The following is a 24,689-nucleotide window of genomic DNA, read 5'->3' as shown; positions in this document are numbered from 1 at the left end:
CCTAGCCACCCAAACCAAGGCCCAGGACTACATGTGGGCTTGGCCTAATCACCTAAGCCGCCACCATGGTGCGACATCCACGCTGCTATATTTAATGTGATAGCTCAAGCAGAGTGAGCAGGTCTCTCGATCTGCACTGATAAACACAGGTAGCTGCAGTTTAGACATACCTCAAGACTCCTTTGCACTGGCTGCTGCAATTCCTTCTTGGATACTGCCACAGCTGACTCAAGGGTTCTGGGGATTTCAGGGGCTGGTGTCACATACGGCAGACAGAACTGGATGTGTTTTGGAGGAGGAACTGGCATGGCCAATCGGGATGTCAGAGTGGCAAAGCCAGAGGAATACCAATTCCTGCTGCAACAAAGGCACCATGGTCAAACAGCAGCCACCACAGCGCCCTAGGTACCAAAAGCCCTCAGTGATTCTTATTTTCTTAAATCCCCATCTACAATAATATGAGAATTGGAAAAATGAGCACTTTTCGAAAACTCTGATTTTAGAACAAATGTTTGGAGGCACTCGGGGCACATATAGTTAAAAAAAAAACATGTTTCTTCCATACCTACTCCTGTCTCAAAATCCATGTTCCCTGGATACCAGACTTGGTAAATAAATCTGATGGGGAAGCTCTTGTGAATTCAAACAACTCCACCACGTTTACAAGCAGACTCGTGAGCTAGCTCAGCCCACCCAGTCACATTTTAATTGCATCAATGACAAACGTGTTTCCTGCACAGATTTAACTTGGCCTGTAATCCTATTTAAGTACCTTTTTTTCCTCTGAAGGGAAAAATAACAACCAGTGACAAATGTTGAGCCATGTTCTTGGCTTGTAGCAGCAGAATTTTATAGCACATCTGGGCGGCGGGGGCGGGGAGGAGGGGTTGAGGAGTAGGCTGGCTTTCCTGGAGACGACTTTGTGAAGTAAGCTGTGGTCAGTGGTTCCTTCCTGTAGATGCACTTCTGGCAAATCTGTTCAGATCTAACCCATAAATCTTTAAGATGGGGCTTTCTTTAAAATTCCTCTTCATCTGTTGGGGAAGCCCAGATGAATAGTATTTGTGGTAAGGGACTACTCCAAAGCCCCTTAAAGTCAATAGGAGACTTCCTTGTTGACTTAAGATGCTATAAACTATGCATGGAACCAAACCAGTGGCCAGGAGCAGGAGACACCACCAGCTCATTTGTAGCTCTCTGCCATTTGCTATGACCAAAGTTGACTGGGTCCCATATAGTCTTTTTCTCAGATCACTGTTTGTGTGGCCTTGCTGTACATATTGCTGTGAGCACCTGGCAGTGCTGCTAAAAGAGGTTAGTAATAGCACAACAAAATAAACAGACTTCCCCAAACACCAGCACTGCCTATGAGTTCCACGGTCTCCTTCGTACTGTGAGTCAACCCATGTCACAGTCTATATTCCATTAGCGTGAAATTCAACCCTGAGTTGAGGGACCACACAAGGCCCTATTTGCTAGCTAAGCCCCTATCAAGGGCCTTAACTGGAGCCTAATAAGGCCTAAAGGGTATATATTCTGCAGGCCCTTTGCACGGGAGAGCACACTACAGTGCAGCCGGAGCACTGACTTTATATTAGTCTTTCAAGATGTAGAAAAGATATTGCTCCAACTAACAGGAGCCCATCCTGTGCCCTGGGCAAGCTGACCAATTAAAATTAACCCTCTCAAATAATGTAACCACTAAAACAAACAACAGACTGATCATTCCAGCAAAAGTAATTGACCTTCTCTCCTTACTCAATGCTTCAACAGTAAATAAAGCTCTTCCTCTCCCTGCTCCACATTTCTGGGCGAAGGGATCGTGTAGCATAACCAGAAAGCTAACAAATCCAGATTCTGGCAACCCCAGTGGGAATCAAGCTCCAAAGAAGAGGGCTTTCATGAAGAACCTCTTTCCTGCAGCTTCCTGCCATTTGTAATGAGGGTGTTGCTACACCGGCATCTCCATTGATCTCAGCGGCAGTAGGATGGCATGCGGAGAGAGGCAGGTAACTGGGTCCCAAACCACTAAGAGGCCTAAAGGTTGGTTGCCAAAGGAATGGTGATTGTGTGCATGGCAGAACAGAACTCCACAAGGCACCATGGAGGGAGGGTGTACGTATAGGGGCATGGCCAGTCATTGTCTGACCAGGGAAAACTTGCCTGGAGTCTCATTCCCTTATGTTCTGCCCCAGAAGAAGCTGTTGAAGACTCTGGAGCAGGGCCCAAGGTATTGCACAGCCCACTGGTAGGACAAGATGCTTCCAACCTTCTCTCCACCTCTGGCTCTGCAAGTGGTCAAATCATCAATGCAGCCCAATGCAGCTGTGCTCTCTGAAAGAGGGGTCACTATAGGATGTGTACCTTGGGTGCCTTCGATTTTGTTCCTGCATGGTTACCTGAAAGCACTTGCCATGCAATAGGCATTATTCTTTCTTTCAAATTTCAGTCTGGATTTTCTATCTCATCAGCTCCCTCCCCAGCCTTGTTTCTGTAAATAATGTTATTTGAAGCACAGTTATCTTTCTATGGAAAGAACAGTTTCTCAGTGGTGAATGCATGATGGATCCTCAACATACACCACCTCACAATAAGGCCATGCAGCTCTTAGGCTGGACTTTCTATCAAGTCATGTTTTGTGTCACTAAGAAGTTAGCTTCTGACAGAAAGTCTCAAAGGGCTGGAGCATATCATGTCATGTAGAATGTGTGCTGCAACTTTTTTCACAACGTAGATATGTACTTTCCATTCTGCCGTGTTCTGTTAAACATGGGAACATATCCTAGCATTGCTTTTTATGAAAAACTCCCATTGACTTCGATGGGAGCTCTATGGAACAATGACAGCACACAGGACCTTGATTCTGCAAGGTTCTGAGCACTGTGGCCCATTCCAGCAAGACAAGGCTTCACTTTAAGTTCATGAGGCCCACTGGGGATTTAAGTGCTTTGCTGGATTGGGCCGCAGTGTTCATCATCCTGCAGAGCTGTGCCCATAGCATGGTATTAGAAGCATACTGGTAATGTTTCTATATTTGGGCTAGTTAATAAACAGGTAAGGTGAAAGGAGGTATTTTTAAAAAAATCAAAATTAGGTATTTGCAAGTTTAGGCTTCCCCGTATATGTAATAATAAAGCATTGACTCTCGCCCTCAGATGCATGCACGTGAACCCCATTGGTAAAACATTGGAAAGGATGCAGAAAAGAACTACAATCATGATTTGAAAGCTGGAGAAAATGCCTTTTATAGTGAAAGACTTAAAGAGCACCATATGTTTAGCTTATCAGAAAGAAGACCCAGAGATGACTTGATTAAAGCATGTGTACCTTCACAGAGAGAAAATACTGAGTATTCAAGGTTCTTTAATCTAGCAGAGAAAAGCATAAAAAGCACCAATGGCTGGAATCAGAAGTCACCTCACTGTATCATTGTCACATCATTGCACTGAGGAGACTGGATTTGGTCCTATGTGTAAATATTTAATATGGCCTGGAAGACAAAATGTGAAGATCTTCGGAAATATGAAGCTCTCCAGAATCCACTTATAAATTTCAAAGAGTAAAAACTGCAAGTTCAATTAGGTTCCTATAAACTCAGGAGAGAAACTATAATTAATCATGGGTATTGTTTAAATACCTGCAGTAAGTTACACTCAAGAGGAAGAGTATTTTTTATTTATTTTGATGATAATTTTCTCTCTTTAAGAATCCACAAATTCTAATAAGAAATAAGGCACACATTTTTAACAGAGTGTGTGAGTTAACCATTGGAACAAAATACCAACGGAAGCTGTAGATTCTCTGTCTCCTGATGGCTTCACATCAAGACTGGATGGATTTCTAGATGGCATGCTCAAGTTAATCACAAGTTATTAGGCTTACCATAGGGATAAACGGGGTAAAACTTAATGGCCTGTGACATTAGGAGGTCAGTCTAGATGATCTAATGGTTCCTTCTGGCCTTAAACTCTATGAATCTATTCAACTAAATGGGAGCTGGGTATGTACAGAGGGTAGACCTAGATCCGGCCTCCATTTTAATTTCTATAAAGCTAAGAAGAATTGGTATGTAAACGTTCAGAAGACAGTTGGATCAAGTGATGAGTCAGAAGCTAGTCAATAAGAAGAAATGTATCAAATTATGCATGTCTTTTTTCATAGATTCTATTGGAAGTCCAAATGACTGTAGAAACTGGGACCGGTAAGGCAGTAATTTACAGTGAAGATGTTCAAATGGAATTGGGAAATATAAATGTATGTTTGGAGACTGTCAGACTTGTGTGATAAAAGTGCTTTTTTAATTAATAATCTTATTGAAAATAGAGCCATCATCTGCTACCATGTGTCTATTAGCAGATAAATCCAAAGTGAAAGATATCCCCTGTGGGACTACTTGATGGATCATATTAAATTTAATGGTAATAGAAAGAATACTGTAATTGTAAGTTGCTGGAGGAAAAGTTATTGGGGGAGGAAAGAAAGAGACACTGCTGATATGATAGACCCATTTATATAGAAATTGGTTAAATTCCTGCCATGCTGCACAAAGGGAGCAGATGAAGATTTATCTTTTCACACAAGCAGCAGAAGTGCACTAGGTGAGTCCAGCTAATATGGCATCCTGCTGACAGCATCCCTATGGGAGTTTTGTTCTGCAGCTTGGGGTGAGTCCAGATTCCCAGACCAACTGGCACTTTTACAGCCACCAATGGCACGCACTAGCCAGCAGACCAAGGGTGCGCACAATACTCCTGCTTAAAGAAGCAACGAAGTGATCTTCTTGTGGCACAGCCAGCCCATCCAGTGGGATGCTACCTTGGCTAGCAGAATTTCTTTGACAGTGGCATTACCTCACTGTATCATTGTCACATCATTGCACTGAGCAGGCTGGATTTGGTCCTACGTGTAAATATTTAATATGGCCTGGAAGACAAACTGTGAAGCTCTTCGGAAATATGAAGCTCTCCGGAATCCACTTATAAATTTCAAAGAGTAAAAACTGCAAGTTCAATTAGGTTCCTATAAACTCAGGAGAGAAACTATAATTAATCATGTGTATTGTTTAAATGCCTGCAGTAAGTTACACTCAAGAGGAAGAGTACTTTTTATTTATTTTGAGGAAAATTTTCTCTCTTTAAGAATCCACAAACACAATAGCTAGCATCCTCAAAGTTCAGAGGCAAGCCTGTATTGAGCATCAAGGCGCATACAGCAAAAAGTAATCCAGATCTAAGTAAAACAGAAACACATTTATAGTGTCTGGAGTCCAGAGACATGGTAGAAAAATAACTGAGTTTCACAGAACTGCCACATCCCCACAACTTTCTAGCAGAATACCAAAAGTTAACATATTCAGCCAGTGAAACATCACATGAGTATTATGTTAGCAGCACACACTCTGAATCTGATCTTTCCCTGAAACCCACTGCTGTTTCTATCAGCTGCCAAAAGCCACCTTCTGCAGATTGAGCTTTTTCATACACTCCAAAACTAAAAGGAAAGAGATGAACAAAAACCAACACATGTTGACACACCACCATAAAAATAACATCATACTATAGAACATACAGTCCATGAAACAATAAGACACCTCTGGAAGGAATCCCAGTTTTCCACTAGTTTTCTTGTTATAGCTAAGCTAGTGGTTTTCCAAAATCTTGGTCAGATCTTGTGAGGAGTTTTATTTTTGGTGGCTTTGTACCACTTTTGATATTAAAGGTTCAATGTGATATTGGGGGAGGGGTGGGTTTCACACCACTCGTATAACTACGATAATAGCATACTATAGAGAATGACATATAGGGTTCTTGTCTAATAATGACTAATCCCTATAGTTGTTTACCTCTCCCACATGACATACCCACAGTAAATATGAGATCACTGGTATAGCATTACTAAATACTTTATTCAGGTGAATTCTGAATTGCTTCCTAAAGAAGCCTGTTTGGGAGCAAGGGATGTTTCAAATAATATACAAGCAGCTGCTTAGAGCTAAAAACCTGTCAATGTGGGTCAAACCATAGCCCATTTTCTCAGGGCAGTATCAGTGAAGCAGAGCTGGGAGCCAAGTACTTCCAAATCTACATCCTAAATCTGCCAGTGACTTGCTGTGAGAACTTGGACAAAGTACTTAACTTCTGCTTCACCCACCTCTCGCAGGGTTGTTGTGAGGATTAACTATTTAATGTTTGTATATAGCTTTGATGTAACATGCATCACTTCACATCTACGTAAGTGCTAAGTAGGATTAGTTGATGGATCTCTAATCACAAGTTCACTAAATGTGTGTTCCTAGCTAGCATGGGGGAAAGAACAGATTTTTTCAGTCCACAGGCAATTCAGAAAAAAAATAATGATAAAAAATTCATTTTGAGGAGTGTTGGGTCTGACTCTGGCGCTGTCCGCCCATGGTGAGAGTCTACAGTGGTGTCGCTCAGTGACGAGAGTCAGTGGGGCTGACAGTAGGGGAACCTGGGTTCCAACACAAGGCCCTGTGACTAGCAGGTTGGCTATGTGGCGCAGGGGGTCAATGCCACCAAGTCTATTTCCTGGGTCACTTCCTACCATGGCTTCTGCCCCTCCAAAGTCACAGCCAGGGCAGAGCTGCTAGTTTCTCTGCAGGAGCTAGCAGCGTAGGACTGCTCCCTTGCTCTGTCCGTGCTGACTGAGCTGGGCCTCTCCCTTTTCAGCTCGGTCTCTATTGTGAGCATGCCCAGCAGGTGTGACTGGGTGTGGACTTTTGGGCCCTAAGCTGCTCATTAACCCTTGGTTCCCTGGTGTTGAGCTTATACACCCCATTGCCACGTCAAACTGAAAACAATTTTTTTCTAATTTTCAGTGAATCAAAAAGTTTTGGTTTGGGTTGGAATAAAGCATTTCGTCTGACCTGAAAAAAAAAAGTTCTGATTTTGAGCATTTTTAACATCTTTCCTTTTCATTTCAAAAATTCCTTTCCTTTCTTTAAATGTCATTGAAATGTTTCATTTTTTTCAGAATATTTTCTTAAAAATTGACCAGAACAATTGGTGACGTTTCAATGTCACAGAATCTGGGTCACTGAATCTCCCTTTTTTGCTTAATGTTTCTTTGAAAAGTTGCACCCAGCTCTATTCCTGGACTCACTTAGGTGCGTAAGTATGACTTAGGCACCCATATTTGAAAAACTGGGTCTTGATGTGTAAATAACACCAAGGCTGTGACATAACAGATCAAAGCAGGGGAATTCAACCTGTCCAGATTTAAAGCTTGACTAAAAGTTTCAAAAGTGTCAATGGGTATGTCTTCACTGCAATAAAACACCCATGGTTGGCCCATGTCAGCTGACTCATCCACGCAAGGGGGAAGGGTCCCAGAGCTCGGGCTCTAGTCCAAGCCTGAACATATGCACTGCAATTAAACAGCCCTGTAGACTCAGCCCTGCAAACCCGAGTCACCTGACGCAGGCTAGAGGTGGGTGTTTAATTGCAGTGTGGACACACCCTCAAAGGTCTGCCGCAGCTCCTGCACATCTAGAGTGAGTGTGGGCCATGTTCCAGTTGACCTATGTCTGATTCACGTGAACCTTGGCCAAGTTTCAAGCAAACCGCTTGTTCCCTCCCCATGTGTTCTTATAAGGGATTGGAAACCAAGCGAACTCCAACCTTTGGTTTCAGTTCTAGGTCTTGTCTACAGTGGGGATCTGCCCCAATTCCAGCCATCAGCATAGGTGCCCTGAGCTAACCCCTAGTATAGATAGACTGGCACTACTTGCTATGATTTGCATTATTGCAATTTACTTCTGCTTGAAACCAGGATAATCTCCACCAATGCAAATATCAGCTTTGTTTGCCTACACTGGGATTTGGTGCCAGTGCATCTACATTGATGTCTGTCACCAATGGCTATAATCCAGCCAAATCTCCAGTGTAGACAAGGCCTTAATTCCTTGTTAAGTTTCAGGTTTCTTTTAATCTAAACTTGCAAGTAAAATCGAGGGGTGAAAATCTATGGGGACTAAAACCAAATAAAGGTTGACAAATCACAAACCCTCAGCAAATAAACTGCTGAATACCTCACCAATGAGATTGTAGTGGTGTAAATGACAGCGGAGTTTGGTCTCATCTGTGCGGCAACACCATGAGAAAAGGGACTGAGTTAAGCTTGTTCTTATCTTGTGTTATAATGCTAATGTTATCTGAGTGCATTCTTCATATGTTAATAGGTTTGTACATTGTTAAACAAAATCTGATTATGTTTTGTTTGCTAGAAGCAACAAATCATGCTCACAATCCCATTTTCATAAAAGTCCCTATTATTCTATGTAAAGATTTCATTAAGATGTTAATTGCTCTCTCTGAATTATATGCACATAAATAATAAACAAGAATATCTACCCATTATTAGAAAATAATTTCAACACATGCTGAGTCACTTACCTTATTTTGTTTTTGATTTCAGAGGAAGGAGGTAAACATGGTTGAAAATTAATAGAAGCACTTTTGTTGTAAAATGTGATATTATTTGATTCTATAAGGAATATGATTATATAGAATAGAATTTGATTCCATAAGGGAATGTGAGGAGAGCAGGTGATGTCATATTTGCATAACTAAAAAGGGTTGTACATGAAAAACTCCAATAATGAAGAATAATGCACAGATTACGTTGAAGAAGTGTTCAAGGAAGCAACCTAATAAACAACTATGGTGTGAAATATATTCTGTCACGTTGTGTGAGCCAAACTCCCAAGGACAACAAAAGCGTTGTCATCCATGACATCACATGTTAACTATTTAAGGACTAAATTCTTGATCCTGCAATGAGCTCTGTGTGGGCAAACCATGCTCCTGTGTGGAGCCCCATTGAAGTTAGTGGGGCTGCTTGTGGGCGCAGTTCTCCAGTCACACAACTCATCGTAAGATTGGGGCCTAACTCTTGTGCATTGGAAGGGAGAACAGCAAAACTGGAGTCTTTGATATAGTAGGAGCTGGAAACCTCAGAGGTAATCTTGGCAATGCCGCAGCAAAGGGCTTATGCTGGTTGGTCTGAGAGGTCTTAATTGTTGCTTCTGTGCAGAGGATTTCTCTTCTTAGTTTCAGGGTGTATTAGGCAGAGGACTCAGAGATGCTCCTGCCAAAGATATGCTGATGTTGGGAAGTGGAAATCTTCAGTAGGATGGGGTTAAGGAAGGGCATAAGGAAAAATACAGATTTTTCAAGGGTATCTAGTGTATCCTCACTTCTCTGCTTTCAAACAAGTGGTGCAGGCGAGCCATATATGTGGGAACTGAGACCTTTCACTGGAAAAAAAGGCTAAAAAGGAACAATTGTAAATGCATAGTGTAAATAATCAGAGACTGTACGTGAGAGAGAGACTGAATAGCAAGCAGTCTGAGATGCAAGAGAATACACATAACAGAAGCTTTAAAGTCAAAGCAACAGGAACGTGGAAATAAGAAGGAAATTAAATTTTTAAAGACATAATGTTTAGAGAATGTTATCTCTGAGACACCACACGGCCAGGGCCAGGATATTCAAAATTAAGTCTAACACTCTTCTTATTTCCTGACTTTTGTGAAGAATAACAAACAGTCAGATTCATGAGTTAATGTTTAAGTATCAAGTTAACTTTACATTTCCTGACATGTCACCATTTTGGCACTATTTAAACCTAGCTTTTTGCAGCTATACATCTGTGGACTGACCCTTAAAGAAATATTTGTTTTTATATATTAAGTGCAATAAAACTATAATGCACTAATATTAATATCTTAAGCCCCCAGAAGTCATGACTTTCAGAGTCATGGTTCATGTAGACCTTAACTTGACACCCCACCCCCATTCTCTGTGTGTATATGATATAGGTCTAATCTTTATCCTAGTTAGGGTAAAACTCCCATTGATTGAACAAAAGCATAGGCCCTATGCTCGGGTCTCTTTATTATAAGATCACATCACAGTGGTCAGTGTGAACCTATCTGGCAAATATTTTTCTTTTTAGAGACCAGATCCTGTATCTCTTAGTTCTTACTCAGATAAAATTCCCATTAACTTCAACTTGTTAGGCTTTTACCCACTACATTAACTAGGTGAAGTAAGAACATAAGAATGGCCATACTGTGTCAGAGCAAAGGTCCATCCAGCCCAGTATCCTGTCTTCCAACAGTGGCCAATGCCAGGTGCCCCAGAGGGAGTGAACCTAACAGGTAATGATCAAGTGATCTCTCTCCTGCCATCCATCTCCACCCTCTGACAAACAGAGGCTAGGGAACCATTCCTTACCCGTCCTGGCTAATAGCCATTAATGGACTTAACCTCCATGAATTTATCCAGTTCTCTTTTAAACCCTATTATAGTCCTAGCCTTCACAACCTCCTCAGGCAAGGAATTCCACAGGTTGACTGTGCACTGTGTGAAGAAGAACTTCCTTTTATTTGTTTTAAACCTGCTACCCATTAATTTCATTTGGTGGCCCCTAGTTCTTATATTATGGGAACAAGTAAATAACTTTTCCTTATTCACTTTCTCCACACCACTCATGATTTTATAGACCTCTATCAGATCCCCCCTGAGTCTCCTCTTTTCCAAGCTGAAAAGTCCTAGCCTCTTTAATCTCTCCTCACATAGGACCCGTTCCAAACCTCGAAACATTTTAGTTGCCCTTCTCTGAACCTTTTCTAATGCCAGTATGTTATGCAAGTTTTTGTGATGAGGGGACCCACATCTGTACACAGTATTCAAGATGTGGGCATACCATGGATTTATATAAGGGCAATAAGATATTCTCCATCTTATTCTCTATCCCTTTTTTAATGATTCCTAACATCCCGGTTGCTTTTTTGACTGCCGCTGCACACTGCATGGACGTGTTCAGAGAACTTTCCATGGTGACACCAAGATCTTTCTCAGAAATATTACAGAAATATTTAACAGCTTGACACCTGCCCCTGCAACCCCAGAGCACCCATTGGCTTTCATAGGATCTTTGGGTACACAAAGAGCCCAGGATTAGGCTCCAGTTGTAGGAAGTGGTCACATGGAGATAATATGACAAATGAGAGTTTCCCAGAATAGTGGGCAATTATCACAGCCGCTACTAACCCTGCACTGAAAAGAATTTGAAGCTGAAGATCTTTTTCTCAAACAGTTCTTCACCCAGAATACCACAAAACAAACAAAGTCACGCTAGTATCTGACTACTTATTCAGATACAAAGAAGCTGCCTGCTCTTGTTACCAAGGGTGAAGAATCCCCAGTAGAAGAAAACCTGCCCAGGCCCTGGGAGCAGGGGGAGGAGGGGAGTGACAACACAGCACATTTCCTTTCCCTTCACTAGAGGAGCACACAGCCAGCCAAAGCAGTTGGTGGCACTGGCTGTGGAGGAAGCATGAGTAAGGGAAGTGGGGAATGTGCTGATTCAGTCCATTCCCTTGGGAGTTTCTTCCAGCTGGCTGCTATGAAACCTCAACCATGGTCTACAGCTGCCTTCTCCCAGCTGGGGGGCAGTGGTACCAATCACTGTGTTTATTCTCTTTCCTTGTGGGTGTCCTTCGGGGCACAGCAGCACCTACTGGGTCAGGGAGGTTACACTTGCACATACCTAGCATATGTAGGAGTGAATCAGACTTGGAGAGTGGCAGAAACAATCAGACGGACAAAGTCTGTAAGGTCTTGCATAGAGGCTCATTTTAACGTCATTGGCTGAGCTTGCAAGGCCTTACACTCAACTCGACAGCATTTATTTCTGTAATGTGATAACTTTGAACTCCGCATCCAATCAATTCCAAAAAGTCAAGAAACATTTTAGGCATGAATGGTCAGAACCCTACTGATTTTGATAAAATTCAGAAAACTAGAAGAAGGAAGTGGGGGGGGGGTGCTCAGAGTCCCTGGTATCTTGTTAGTGCACACATCGGCTTTATCCAGCTCTGAAATTCACTATAGATCAAAGAGCCAGTCTATAGCACCTTCCAGCCTAATAATACGTCATCCCAGTTCTGCCTATCCTCCCAATACAGTTTAAAAATGTTGATACCCTGAATAATTTATCTCCCATACTGGAGGGGAGGAAGATTGGAGGAGAAGAGGGGAAATGGGGGCCACACAGAGCTCCTGAGATGGGGGCACATAGAACACTGGGTACAAGGAAGGGGGACCCTGGAATGGAGCCATGGGGGGGAAATTGGACGGCCCATAGAGCATGTAGTGGAGGGGAAATAGGGTGCACACAGATCACCACGGATCCTAGAAATCCGCTTGCCGTGGAAAAACACAGAAAAACGTAGAATTTGCGTTTTTACTACGAATCTTTAGTTTTTACATTTTGTGAAAAAATAAAAACACACATTAACTATATTTTACTGAAAGTACCAGTGTTATTTATTCAATGTGCACAACCTCCCCCCTTATGCTTGATTTTTGAATGCGCTGTAGATGTACGTAGCTAAACGTTCTCCAGTAAACTGCTTCAAATGTATAGAGGTTACTCAAAGGCGTATAGGGGTTTGTGTTTTAATGCATCTCAGATTTCACTTCAGCCTCCAGACGAGAGTAATTAAAGTTATGAAAAGATGCCGAAAACGAAAAATCACCCCTAAAGTCCATGTCATTGAGTTTGGCAAGGACAAACTTCACGTTGATGTTAATGTGCTGTTCTGCACTGTTTGCAGCAAGACTTTAGGTTATGTTCGAAGGCGGACAATTGTAGAACACGTGGAAAGCGCTAAACATAAGCTATATGACAAGAAACGAAAACAAAGAGGCTGCCATCGATAACAGCAATGAAACAATGCACTGGGACTAGATCATCCAGCATTTTACAATGTAAATATATCAATAAAAAGAAAAGGAGGACTTGTGGCACCTTAGAGACTAACCAATTTATTTGAGCATAAGCTTTCTCACTTCATCGGATGCTGTAGCTCACGAAAGCTTATGCTCAAATAAATGTGTTAGTCTCTAAGGTGCCACAAGTACTCCTTCTCTTTTTGCGAATACAGACTAACACGGCTGTTACTCTGAAACCTGAAATATATCAATAAAGCATTGTGTTCTACTGATACGTATACATTTTGTGGCTAAGGGAACCAAAGTTCAGTGTTTCATTTTAATAGCTGAAAAATGTGGATTTTTGGTTTTTATAGGAGAATTTTGTGGTTTTTTATCATGGAAAACTAAGATCCCTGCTGGTCAGCAATCAGACTATACAATGGTAATAACTAGTAGCAAAAACACAGATTATATATTCTAACTGGTAGGCTGAAATATGTTTCCAGGCTCCCAAGTCACTCAGACACTTTTGTAAGGTTTATCCTAAATCTACTTAAGCCGAATATAAGAATCATTTATTCATGTGGCATACTGTCCTTACAATATCATTATTGGTGTCTCACAGACCATTCTTCTATTGCTAAACTGTATGAAGGCTTTTTCCGTTCCCACTGGTGTAAAGCTGGCTTTTTCTGTCTGTTGGTTACACACACTCCTTGATTATTCATTTGTTTATTTTTAATTCTTAAATATTATATGTGAACATATTCAGCCTATAGGATCTGTGTTTACTGTGTGGTTTTCTGCATTGAAAAAAAAACAATTTTCTAAAAATATACAATACAGACATAGAAGGTTTTGGTAGATGTAAGAAATACAAACTGCAGTTCTATTAATCTTATATTATTAAAATGAATGATGGAACTGGTAGGCTTAAAAATTGTAAATATATCAATAAAACATTATGTTCAACTGATATATATATTGTGGCTGGTGAAACTAAAGTTCAGCATTTCATTTTAATCACAGAAAAACACAGATTTTTTATGGTTTTTATCAGAGAATTTTTTGGGGGGGGTTTATCATGGAAAACTAGAATCCCTGCAGATGCCGTACAGTGGTGGGAAAGGGGGAACTGGTAGAAGGGAAGAATGAGGGGGCACACATAGACCCTCGCATGGGGAAGGAGGATGGGGACAATGGTATGGGGGAGGGAACATACATAGATGCTGGCATGTGATGAAGGAGGGATTTGGGCAGATGCAGAACCCCTGTTATGGGGAGACTGGGAGGGGTGAAAGGTGTCCCTGAAATAGAGGGGGATGGGAGGATGGCACACAGAGAGTTTGTAGGGAACCGTGAAGAAATGTAAGGAGTCTCTGGTGTGAGCAATGAACTTGGCCTGCCAAAGCAACAAAGCACATGACTCTCTTGTGTATAAGCATTGCTATCAATGCTATTATGCAAGTACACAACACACGCTCAGACAGACAGCCGCATCCTGGCCATGGCTGCATAACTGGCTGATGGAGGATTCCATTAGTAAGAGGAAATCCCTGGGTGGCATAGAGCTGTTGTAATGGCACCCAACCCACCCTCACCTATTCTGGACCTCAGGATAAGGGACCTGGCTAATGGAACATGAACACAGCTAGGCCATCTCTATGTCCTGGCAATACTCAGCTGGGAGGACAGCACTTTGGGGCCAAAGGCAGCTGGGTGTAGGTTAGAGACAGCATCGTAGTTAGGTGGATAAAACTTGCATTTACAAGAGACAACTAAAAAGAGGTATTCTGCACTCTGTTCCAGTACTTGCATGTGGCATCCCACTTACATGCTTTCATTCACAGTTGAAAATTCTGCCAATACAATTCACATCTCAAGTGCTCCTGTGAATTGGTCTTCCAGAGAAGGATGTGTCTTCTGAGAGGTGAGGAGTGATAGATAAAATTCATTCTCCTGGTAACATTTTGACATGTCACATTGATGAACCAATCTCGCAGAATGCGAGTTGAAATTACAAGCTGTTACAGAGACACAAGCCAGGTCCCTTCCAGGATTCTGTGGGACTGATTTGGCCCTGTTATACTGGAGTAAATCCACAGAAACTGCTCTGAAGGCAAAGGAGTTACACAAGTGTAAAGCAAGTCTAAGTGAGATCCAAATAAGGCTCTGTCACTATATAGCTTGTGCAAATCATGCTTAAGAAAAGAGGTACTAGCTTTTAGCAACGATGAAAATAACCCAAAATAGATATTCTATAAACATAGAGTCTATACCACCAATCACTGAGTGATAATGATCTCCTATTTATACAGTGGCTTACAGACCCAAGGACCCCCAAAGCACTTCAGAAACCTAAACACACATTAAAACCCAGCAATTGCTTCACCCACCACTGAAATGCAGCAACCTCGAGGGTGTAATGCAGCAAGTTTTTAACATCTCACAGCAAGACTACATAACAGCTTAGGACATTTAAATTTATACATTGCTATTGCTTGGATTTAGGATGCAATTTGAGTAAATTAGAGAGGGCTTCAGTCTATTTAATGAATACACCCATATAAAAATGGCTGTGGCTACCTTATATATTTACTTGTTTAATATATAGATTTGTAAATGTCATGAATATTCCTGTTTTGAGTGAGCCCTGTGGGAGCTTCCCAAGTGAAAACGTTGTCACACCAGCCGACACTGCAGTTTTGTACAGGAGAGGAAAAAAATCCTCCCTGTCTCCCCAAGGTGACTCACTTGCATCCCAAGCAGGAGATCTGATTAATTAGCCTGCATAACGTCAAGTGTAAAGAGATTCGTTGACGTGACCAGGGCAGTGGCAGCAGACACTCTAATGAAGAGCTTCCCTCCCCCACTTCTTTTTTCAATATGAAGTACAATCAAAAGAAAAGGCATGTCGATGGTATGTTCTCAATATTTAAAGTTCCTGATTGCAGTCACAAGTATTGCTACTTTTATTCACTGTGAAAGGGAAAGCTGCCACAGAGGACTCCGAACTACTGCTATGCTTCATTCTCACAAACCGTGAAAGTCCCCCATTGGGAGAGCTGGCTGAAATTTTGCCACTGAAAACTTTTGCTGAGAAATGGGGTTTTGTTGAAAATGAATTTTTTGAAGGGAAAATGTTATTTTAAATGTTGTAATGTTATTTTATTTGGTTATAATGTTATTTTACATTTATTTTAACTGTTATAATGTTATTTTTTCCCTGGGGGAGAAAAAGGTCTTTTGAAACGTTTTGTTTGTTTGTTTGTTTCATTTCCGTTTTTGTAAACTGAAATTTCTGAAGCTTCTGATTTTTGTTTCTTCCCCTGACTTGTCCCTCTTTCCCCCCTGGGTACAATAAAATAAATGAATACACCCCTTCCCCCAACACACCCTTTTTCTTTTTCCCACTGTCACTTTTCAAACCTTCCTCTACTTTTGGAAAGCTAGAGTGGCAAAAGGCTATTCTAACTCTTGAAAAGTTTCAGGCTAGCAGCGTTAGAGAGTTTCACTTTTCCTTTTGCTACTCTCACTTTTCAAGAATTAGGGAAATTTTGAAAAGAATTAAAAAAAAAAGAGGACTAAGTGGGGTGAGGAGAAGGGAAGGAACGGAGCCCTGCAAGCTGGGTGATTATTCATTTGATTGCAGTCATGGGCCAAAAAAAAGGCGGGGGGGGGGGAGAGCGGGGCAGAAATGAAATTTCACAAGTTTGAAAATTTGGAATGTTTTGAAAAAGATTTCACCAAAAGGTGCCAAATTGCTCCATTTCAAACCCTTTGAAATGGAAACAACGTTGAAAATTTTTGTGAAGTATTTTTCCCCTTTTCAGCCAGCTCTATCCATTGTCAGGGGAGCGGAATTTCCTGAGGATCTATATACCATGGAACCCCTACATGTGCAAGTGAGTATTGGGACAGCAGAACACCCCCACAAACGATATATGCCAAAGATACTCTGCCGATGTCAATGGCATCATGGGAAAGAGGACTGGGACAAGGTGGGGAAAGGAGACTGAATCCTCATGCATGTGGATTCACTGGCTAGGGTGCCCTCAGTTGGAGTAGTGGCCATGAAGAGCTACAAAGAAATTATTAAAATAATGGAAACGCTGATATGGGATTCAACTGATAAAGAATTAATGGCCAGAAATATACTTGACGCCAATCAACAGGTTTTATGGTTTTAGGTCTTGTCAAATACAGCTGATTTCATTCCTTGAGGACATTGAAAGTGTGGTGGATAAAGGTAAGTTCATAGATATAATATACTTACACTTTTGTAAGGTGTTTGACTTAGGCTATGTCTACATTGTGTAGCAATCAGCAGCGGTAGCTTTGTCGGCAGGAGAGCGTCTCCCGCCAACAAAGCGCTGTCCACATTGGCCCTTTTTGTCAGCAAAACTTCTGTCGGCCAGAGGTGTGTTTTTTCACATCCTTCACTGATAAAAGTTTTACCCACAAAAATGCAGTGTAGACATAGCCCTAGTTAGCCAGTGCGCTCTACTGACATTGTATAATGCTAATTTTTGATCAGAATATCATGCTGCACTGACAAATCTCAAAAAGTAGTTGTCAGTGAAGAATCATCATCAAATGGGCGTGTTTCTAGTGGGGTTCCCTAGGGATCAGTACCAGGCTGACCCATTTCAACATTTTCATCAGAGATCTGGAAGTGAAAATAAAATCACTGCTGATGAAATCTTTGTGTGGAGGACACAAAAAGTGGCAGAGAGGTAAATAATGAGGACAGGGCAATCATACAGAGCCAACTGGATGGCTTGGTTAGCTGGGCCCATTCAAATAAAATGTGTTTTAATATGGCTAAATGTAAAGTTAGACATCTAGGGAAAAGGAATTCAGGCCATTCCTAAAAAACAGGGGACTGTGTTGGAAAACAGTGACTCTGAAAAGGATTTAAGGGTCATCGTGGACAGGCAACTGAACACGCACTCTCAGTGTGATGCTGTGGCAAAACGGGCTAATGCAATCCTTGGATGTGCAAACGAGTGTAGGAGTAGGTAGGAGATTTGTCCTCTCTTTGTTGTTTTCAAATTAATACTGGATGCCTTTTTGGAAGATATGCTTTAGTCAGCCACAGGTTATTAGGCTCAGGATAGGGGTACCTGGATGAAATGTAATGGTCTGTGGTATACAGGAGGTCAGATTAGATGATCTAATAATCCCTTTGGGCCTTAGACTCCATGCACTTTGACTTTTCATGCTTTCTGTGAAAATCAAAAATGTCTTCCCCTGAGACTAGTAAGTGCTGTCTGTGCAAAACACAGGCGGCCTGAATAAAACACACTGAAATAAATCAACACTGGAAAAATAAAAACAAGAGATTTAATTATATATGACTTGCCTTTCGAATATTCAAAGAGAGCTGACATTTTAACTTCCGCTGGCTGGGGAACTGCTGCGAGGATACTTAGACCAGCAAGACTGATGGTCTTTTGAAAGAACTACATAACTCACCTAATGAACATTTCATGAAACAAGGGATTTACCTTATTTTTTAACAGAAAAGGAGTACTTGTGGCACCTTAGAGACTAACAAATTTATTTGAGCATAAGCTTTCGTGAGCTACAGCTCACTTAAATAAGCTTTCGTGAGCTACAGCTGAAGTGAGCTGTAGCTCACGAAAGCTTATGCTCAAATAAATTGGTTAGTCTCTAAGGTGCCACGAGTCCTCCTTTTCTTTTTGAGGATACAGACTAACACGGCTGCTACTCTGAAACCTTATTTTTTGTAACTGTAAAAGTCTGCAGGTTTTAAAACTTAAAAAAGGTTGTGTTTTATAGCTATTTACAAGGAAGTACACACTTGTCTATCAGTAAATGTGTGTGTGTGTGTGTGTGTGTGTGCGTATTCACCAGCACATCATATTCAAGATTTTAGGGTGAAATACTACCCCCACCACAGCTAATGGCAAAATTCCCATTGACTTAAATGGCATCAGGATTTTTGTTCCGTGTACCTTTTAAGCCCTTCTCCACTTATTAGCTTGTGTACCCCATCCCATTGCCCTGCATTCTTCTGCTCTGTCAAGCATATCACATTTGATTGCTTTTTTATCCACCTCTCTAATAAGAACCTTCAAACTTTGTTCTTTGTTGCCTTTTCTGCACGGAGTGTCTTCCCCAAACTAATCCATAAGCCCATGTGCCATAACGCATAAGCACAAGGAGGCCGAAATAAGGTTGCACAGGTAACTTTAAGTCTGACATTTCCTAACTTTTGAATTCTTGGCTTTTCTACCTTCATAATGTATTTTAACATAATTTTTATGCATAATTTCCTAGGTTTTTAATAGAGCAAACTGCAAAAACGAAATTCCATCATGTGGCATCATACTGATACCCGCATGGATCATCAGCAGGACTGGTACCTTGAGAACTACCATGCAGACCTCTGCCATTTGAGCTAACAGAGTTAGCAATAGTAGGTTGTCACCTCTATGTGGACCAGCATTAAAAGAGTAAGACTCACATTTTATTAGCAAACTTCACAGATATTTGCGGACAGCAAAGGAAAGGAGAGACTTGGGAATCTTGGGTTCCATTCTAGACTCTGGAGGGGAAGGCACTCTAATGAGCACCGACTCTTGCCCATTTCCCCTAAGCTTGATCCCTTTTGCCCCATGCCTTCTGAACACTCTCTGTCCCAGGCCAAGCTCTTCCACAATCCCAATCTCCTCACCTACCCAGCCCCAGATCTACTCCTCAGGTTTCTCATCCCAGTCCCAGTCACCTTGCCCAGTCATTCCTTGTCTCCTCCCTCGGGCTTGCTGGCCAATTTCCCATTCCCCACCATGTGACTCCCAGCCTCTCCTTGTCCCCATGCCCTGTCCCATGCTACTTTCTCAGATAGTCTCACTTCCCCACCACCACCCCAACTCCATGTCCCAGGCTCCTTGCCCAGCCAGTCACAGTTTTCCCCCTGTACTCCAGATCCTTGTCAGATCTCTCTCTCCTCCCCTACTTGTGCCTTGTCTTTTCCTTGACCAGCCAATCCCAGTATTCCCCCTCCCTCCAGTCCCTCACCTAATCTCAGTGATCTTCCCCCTCCGCAGCCATTCCCTCACAGATCCCAGTCTCATTGCCACCATCCACGACGCACCGGTTCCAGTCTCATTGCCCAATCACTCCCAGCCTTCCCTCTCTCCCGCAGCTCCCTGTCCCAGCCTCTTGTCCCTCACATTCCCAGACTCCCCCACATCTGATGGCTCCCAGTCTGAGCCTTCCCATCCAACTAGTCTCAGACTGCCCTTCCCAACACAACTCACTGTTTTCTTGCCCAGCCAGTCCCACTCTCCCCCTCCCAGTTCCAGTCTCCTTGATCAACCATTCCCAGTCTCTTTCACTTCAACTCCCTGTCACAGTGTCTCTCCTTTTACCCCCACCAGTCCCAATTTCATCAGATTCCTCATCCCAATCTCCTTCTTTCCCTCCTCCTCATCTGGCTTTTGTCCCCTCTGCATTTGAATCAGGCAGCTTCCTCCTCCACACTGCCCGGGTGTCAGCAGGGTGGATCACTAAAGAGACATGCTCCATTCTCTCAGTCCCAATGCCTGGCCCCATCCCAGTCCAGAGACTTCAGTGTTAATTTTTCTGAGCCCCCAGAGCACTGGGCTGGAGCATGCTCAGCTGCAGTAGGGATGGCACATGTTTAGTCCAGTCACATAGGAGCTACAAAGGGAAGGTGGATGCATAGTCTGGTCAGCAGCCCTTGGAGCTGTGGGGGCATGGAGCATGCTCAGTTGTTCTGTGGGGATGGAGCATGTACACTCTGATCAGCACTATGGTTTGTGAGAGGTTCAAGCCTGCTCAGTGAGGACAGAATCTTCAGAAATTTTAGCTAAATTCTAGTAAATCTCTACTGAGCATTTGTGAACTCTGATTTTATTTGGGTGGGATTTTCATGGGAATGGCAAAAGACACATCCTTTTCACAAAGGCCATACCTGGCCTAATTTCAAGTTCCTGTTCCAAAGTATGGGGGTGCGACAGCTGTGCAACAAAAAGATCTCAAGAGTTTTTTAATGTGGGCAAAACAAAATATTTTCCCTAGCTTCGTTCTCGGAAATGGTTGAACCATTTGCCTAACATTTTTCCCAAAAATTCAGCCAAGGCAGATGGCCAGCATAGAAAACTTCTGCTCAAACAGTCAAAGTTTAACAATGTTATAAGAATCTGAAAACAGGGTCTTATAATGGAAAGTGTTGGGCACCCTAAACAGCTGCCAGTGCTACCAGCCCTGCATATAATAAGACTGTGAACTTTCCATGTATAGTACAGTGTAGTTTTAGCCCAAGGGCTTAATTGATTCTTGTGTACATTATGTAGATATTAGTATTTAATATTTAGACTGTGGTAACATCCAGAAGGCCCAGTCTGGATCAGAGCCCTATTGTGCAAATATGTAGCAAGACACTTTTCAGAGTAGCAACCGTGTTAGTCTGTATCCGCAAAAAGAAAAGGAGTACTTGTGGCACCTTAGCATTCATCCGATGAAGTGAGCAGTAGCTCACAAAAGCTTATGCTCAAATAAATGTGTTAGTCTCTAAAGTGCCACAAGTCCTCCTTTTCTTTTTGCAGTAAGACACTGTCACTCCTGCAAAAAGTTTGCAATCTACTCTTAAGAATTCATTGGTTACAGCCCCACTCTCTTCAAAATGGTCATTAGACTGTCTAATTTGAGCTGTGGTCTGTTCCACATCTTTAGGGTAGATACAGTACAAAACACATATTGCTTAAGAATTTCCAATAATCAATTGCACATTTTCCAATCTGTGCACTCTGATCCAGTTATTCACCCAAAATTATTTCTAGACAGCTAATGTGAAACTTAGTAGTGAAACACAAGTGCACAGAATTGGCCTAATTTAAAGATATGCCCATAATGAAGTGAGTGGAAGCTGAGGGTGCTCAGTACACTGAAAAATAGTCCATATATTTTAAATAAATAAGTAAATTGCAGAACTCAGGCTTTCTACTATTTCTAAAAAAATAATTGCATAGCCAGCATAAACTACTGTATATTTGACTTAACATTTAGCTGATATACAAATCAAATTATTTGCCTCCTGTACTTTCAGAACATTGCTGAAAATATCACTGCTAATCACAGAGAACTAAATCTGTTTTCAACTCATGTTTTTTTAATTTCATTTTATGGAGCATCTGGTTAAAAAATGACCTTTATTTATGCTGCTAAGTTATCCACTATGTATAACACCAAAGAAAAAGCTTTGAGTGCCTAGTGTTTTGTTAAATGTGTTTGACTAAATAAAGTGATAAAATATAATGAAAATCTTTGTGATTCAACATAAAAAATTCATTTCCAACAAGGACCAGTAAAGCTGTCAAAGAAAAACTGATTTCCATCATATATAGTATTAGATCAGACATAAATGAAACATACATCAAGACTTAAATAACTATATAAAAGTATCCTAAATTTTCTGAGACAGATGGTGGATCGCATGCAGACGAGTTATGAATTCCAAAAGGATCATCCTTGAAAAGAAAAGAAAAGAAAAGAAAAGAAAAGAAAAGAAAAGAAAAGAAAAGAAAAGAAAAAGATTTTAAATCCTGTCAGATTAAAACAAAAATAGCAAGGTGATTAATCAAATCTAGATAATGAAGGCAAATGAGATAATGAAGATGACATAATCAATTTGGCCCCCATTCAGGAAATCACTTTGCAGAACTTAAGTAGATGTTGAACTTTAAATGTAGGTGAGATTCTCAGCCCTGTTCCTGCCCCTTTATGCTGGGTAACAGCAGTGTAAATGAGGCTCTAAAAGCCCTGGATCTAGCCACCGGAGAATACACCCAGTGCAGGAGCTGAGGATGACAGCTATGGCTGTCCTCTGAGGATTACCTCATGTGAGCGACTGGCACTGAGGACATGATGGAATAGGTTTCAGCCTGGGCTGGCCACCTCAAAACAAACCCGCAAGGAGCCCTGGGGACATACTTGGGTGGCTGCCCATGCTGGGGTCCATGCCACCATGTCTTCTCTGCTATTGTTACCCGAGATAGCTAGCTTAAAGCTAGAGTGGGTACATCTGCCTGCGCTGCAATGACTCCTTCATTTGCAGTGTAGACTTACCCTTAGACAGGCCCAGATCTGTCTAAACTACCCTGAGAGCTGCTCTGGTCCCACAGGGAGCTCAGAATCAGGAGGGCTGAGTTCTGTGCTTCTCCTGCTAGGGCATGTCTACACTTCGAACTGGGGGTATGATTCCCAGCTCTAGGAGACATATTTGTGCTGGCTTTCATCAAGCTAGCATGCTAAAAATACAAGGTAGCCACAGCAGTCTGAGCGGTTGGAGGAACTAGCTGTCCTGAGTATGCTCTCGGATGGGAATGCCCTTGGGGTGGCTAGACCCTCCCAGTGCTCATCCTCTTGTGTCTACTCTCTATTTTGAATGTGTTCACTCAATTGGACCTTGTGCAAGTGTGTCTCCTCAAGCTGGGAATCAGACATAGAAGAGCCCCATATGCTTAAATCCCATTGACTCCAGTGGGACTTACACACATGCTTAAGCTGTCCTGAATATAGGTGCTTTCCTGACTTGAAGCCATTGTGAATTTAACATCTATATTTCCATTGCGTATGGCTAATACGAGGAAATGCAAATATTGTGCATACATCCTGCAGAAAGCAAAACTTTGGTTTGGGGCTTTGAATTAATTCAGCTGTCAAAACATAACAACAAAAAGGTCTCAGCACAATTTAAATTACTCAAACACAGCAGACATTGTAAGACACGTTTAGAGAGAGAGAGGGAGAATACCTCTGACTTTTGAAAAGGAGGACTTGTGGCACCTTAGAGACTAACAAATTTATTTGAGCATAAGCTTTCGTGAGCTACAGCTCACTTCATCGGATGCTCACGAAAGCTTATGCTCAAATAAATTTGTTAGTCTCTAAGGTGCCACAAGTATTCCTTTTTTTTTTTTGCGGATACAGACTAACACGGCTGCTACTCTGAAATTTGACTTTTGAGTGCTTGTGATCTCATAACCTTAGAGTTGTAACAGAAAGTGAGTTGCAACCTTAACTATGGAGCAGCTAGGTACTGTTCCGTATTTAATGCTCGACTTTTGCATTTAATTTTCTCGGGACAGCGGGTATTGTGGGAGGTTTTAGAGTGCCAAAAATTAAGAAGAATAAAACCCAAAGATCACCATTTTTCACAATATACAAGCTCTTCACCAGTTGAGTGTAAATTTCCTGGATCTGCACCTTTATGGCTACGTAGCTCACATATGCAGATCTGTCCAGTAGTTTGTAAATTCTATGTTCTGTATATATTCTTCCTGTGATTCTTTTTTTAAACAACATACTTTTTGTTTATTGAGAACCAATTTTGTCCATTCTTGAGTATCTGAAATGAGTCATAATTTTTTTTTAAAGTCACTATGATGTAAAATACCAAAACTGTTATTTCCTAGGGCCCCTTTTCAGAGATTTCTCTTATCCACGGAATTTGGTCATAACATTTATTTTAATTTTTCATTATTTGGGGGGCAAATTTTTAAAGGGTCCCTGTGGCGGTGTATGTACACCCCGTCCGCTTGTCCATCTCTGACCTTACCATGCTGGGGTCTAAGGATCAGCGAAAAGTTAATAGCCCTGGTGCCCAGAGCAGAGTGGCCTAGCGGCTAGAGTTAATAGGGCTGCCCTTCAATACAGGACAGTGTGGCCTAGTAGACAAAGTCAATAGCGGAGCCCTTTGCTGCAGGGCAGTGTGGCCTAGTAGCCAGAGTCAATAGCGCAGCCCTTTGGTGCAGGGCAGCGTGGCCTAATAGCCAGAGTCAACAGCGCAGCCCTTTGGTGCAGGGCAGCGTGGCCTAGTATTTTTACAACACCATCTTTAAGGTTCAGCTGTATATACCCAATGTATGTAAAAAAATTCTTGAAACTAGT

Source organism: Chelonia mydas, chromosome 3 (assembly GCF_015237465.2).
Source record: "Chelonia mydas isolate rCheMyd1 chromosome 3, rCheMyd1.pri.v2, whole genome shotgun sequence".
Taxonomy (NCBI): Eukaryota; Metazoa; Chordata; order Testudines; family Cheloniidae; genus Chelonia; species Chelonia mydas.
Note: the sequence above shows the minus strand (reverse complement) of the source record.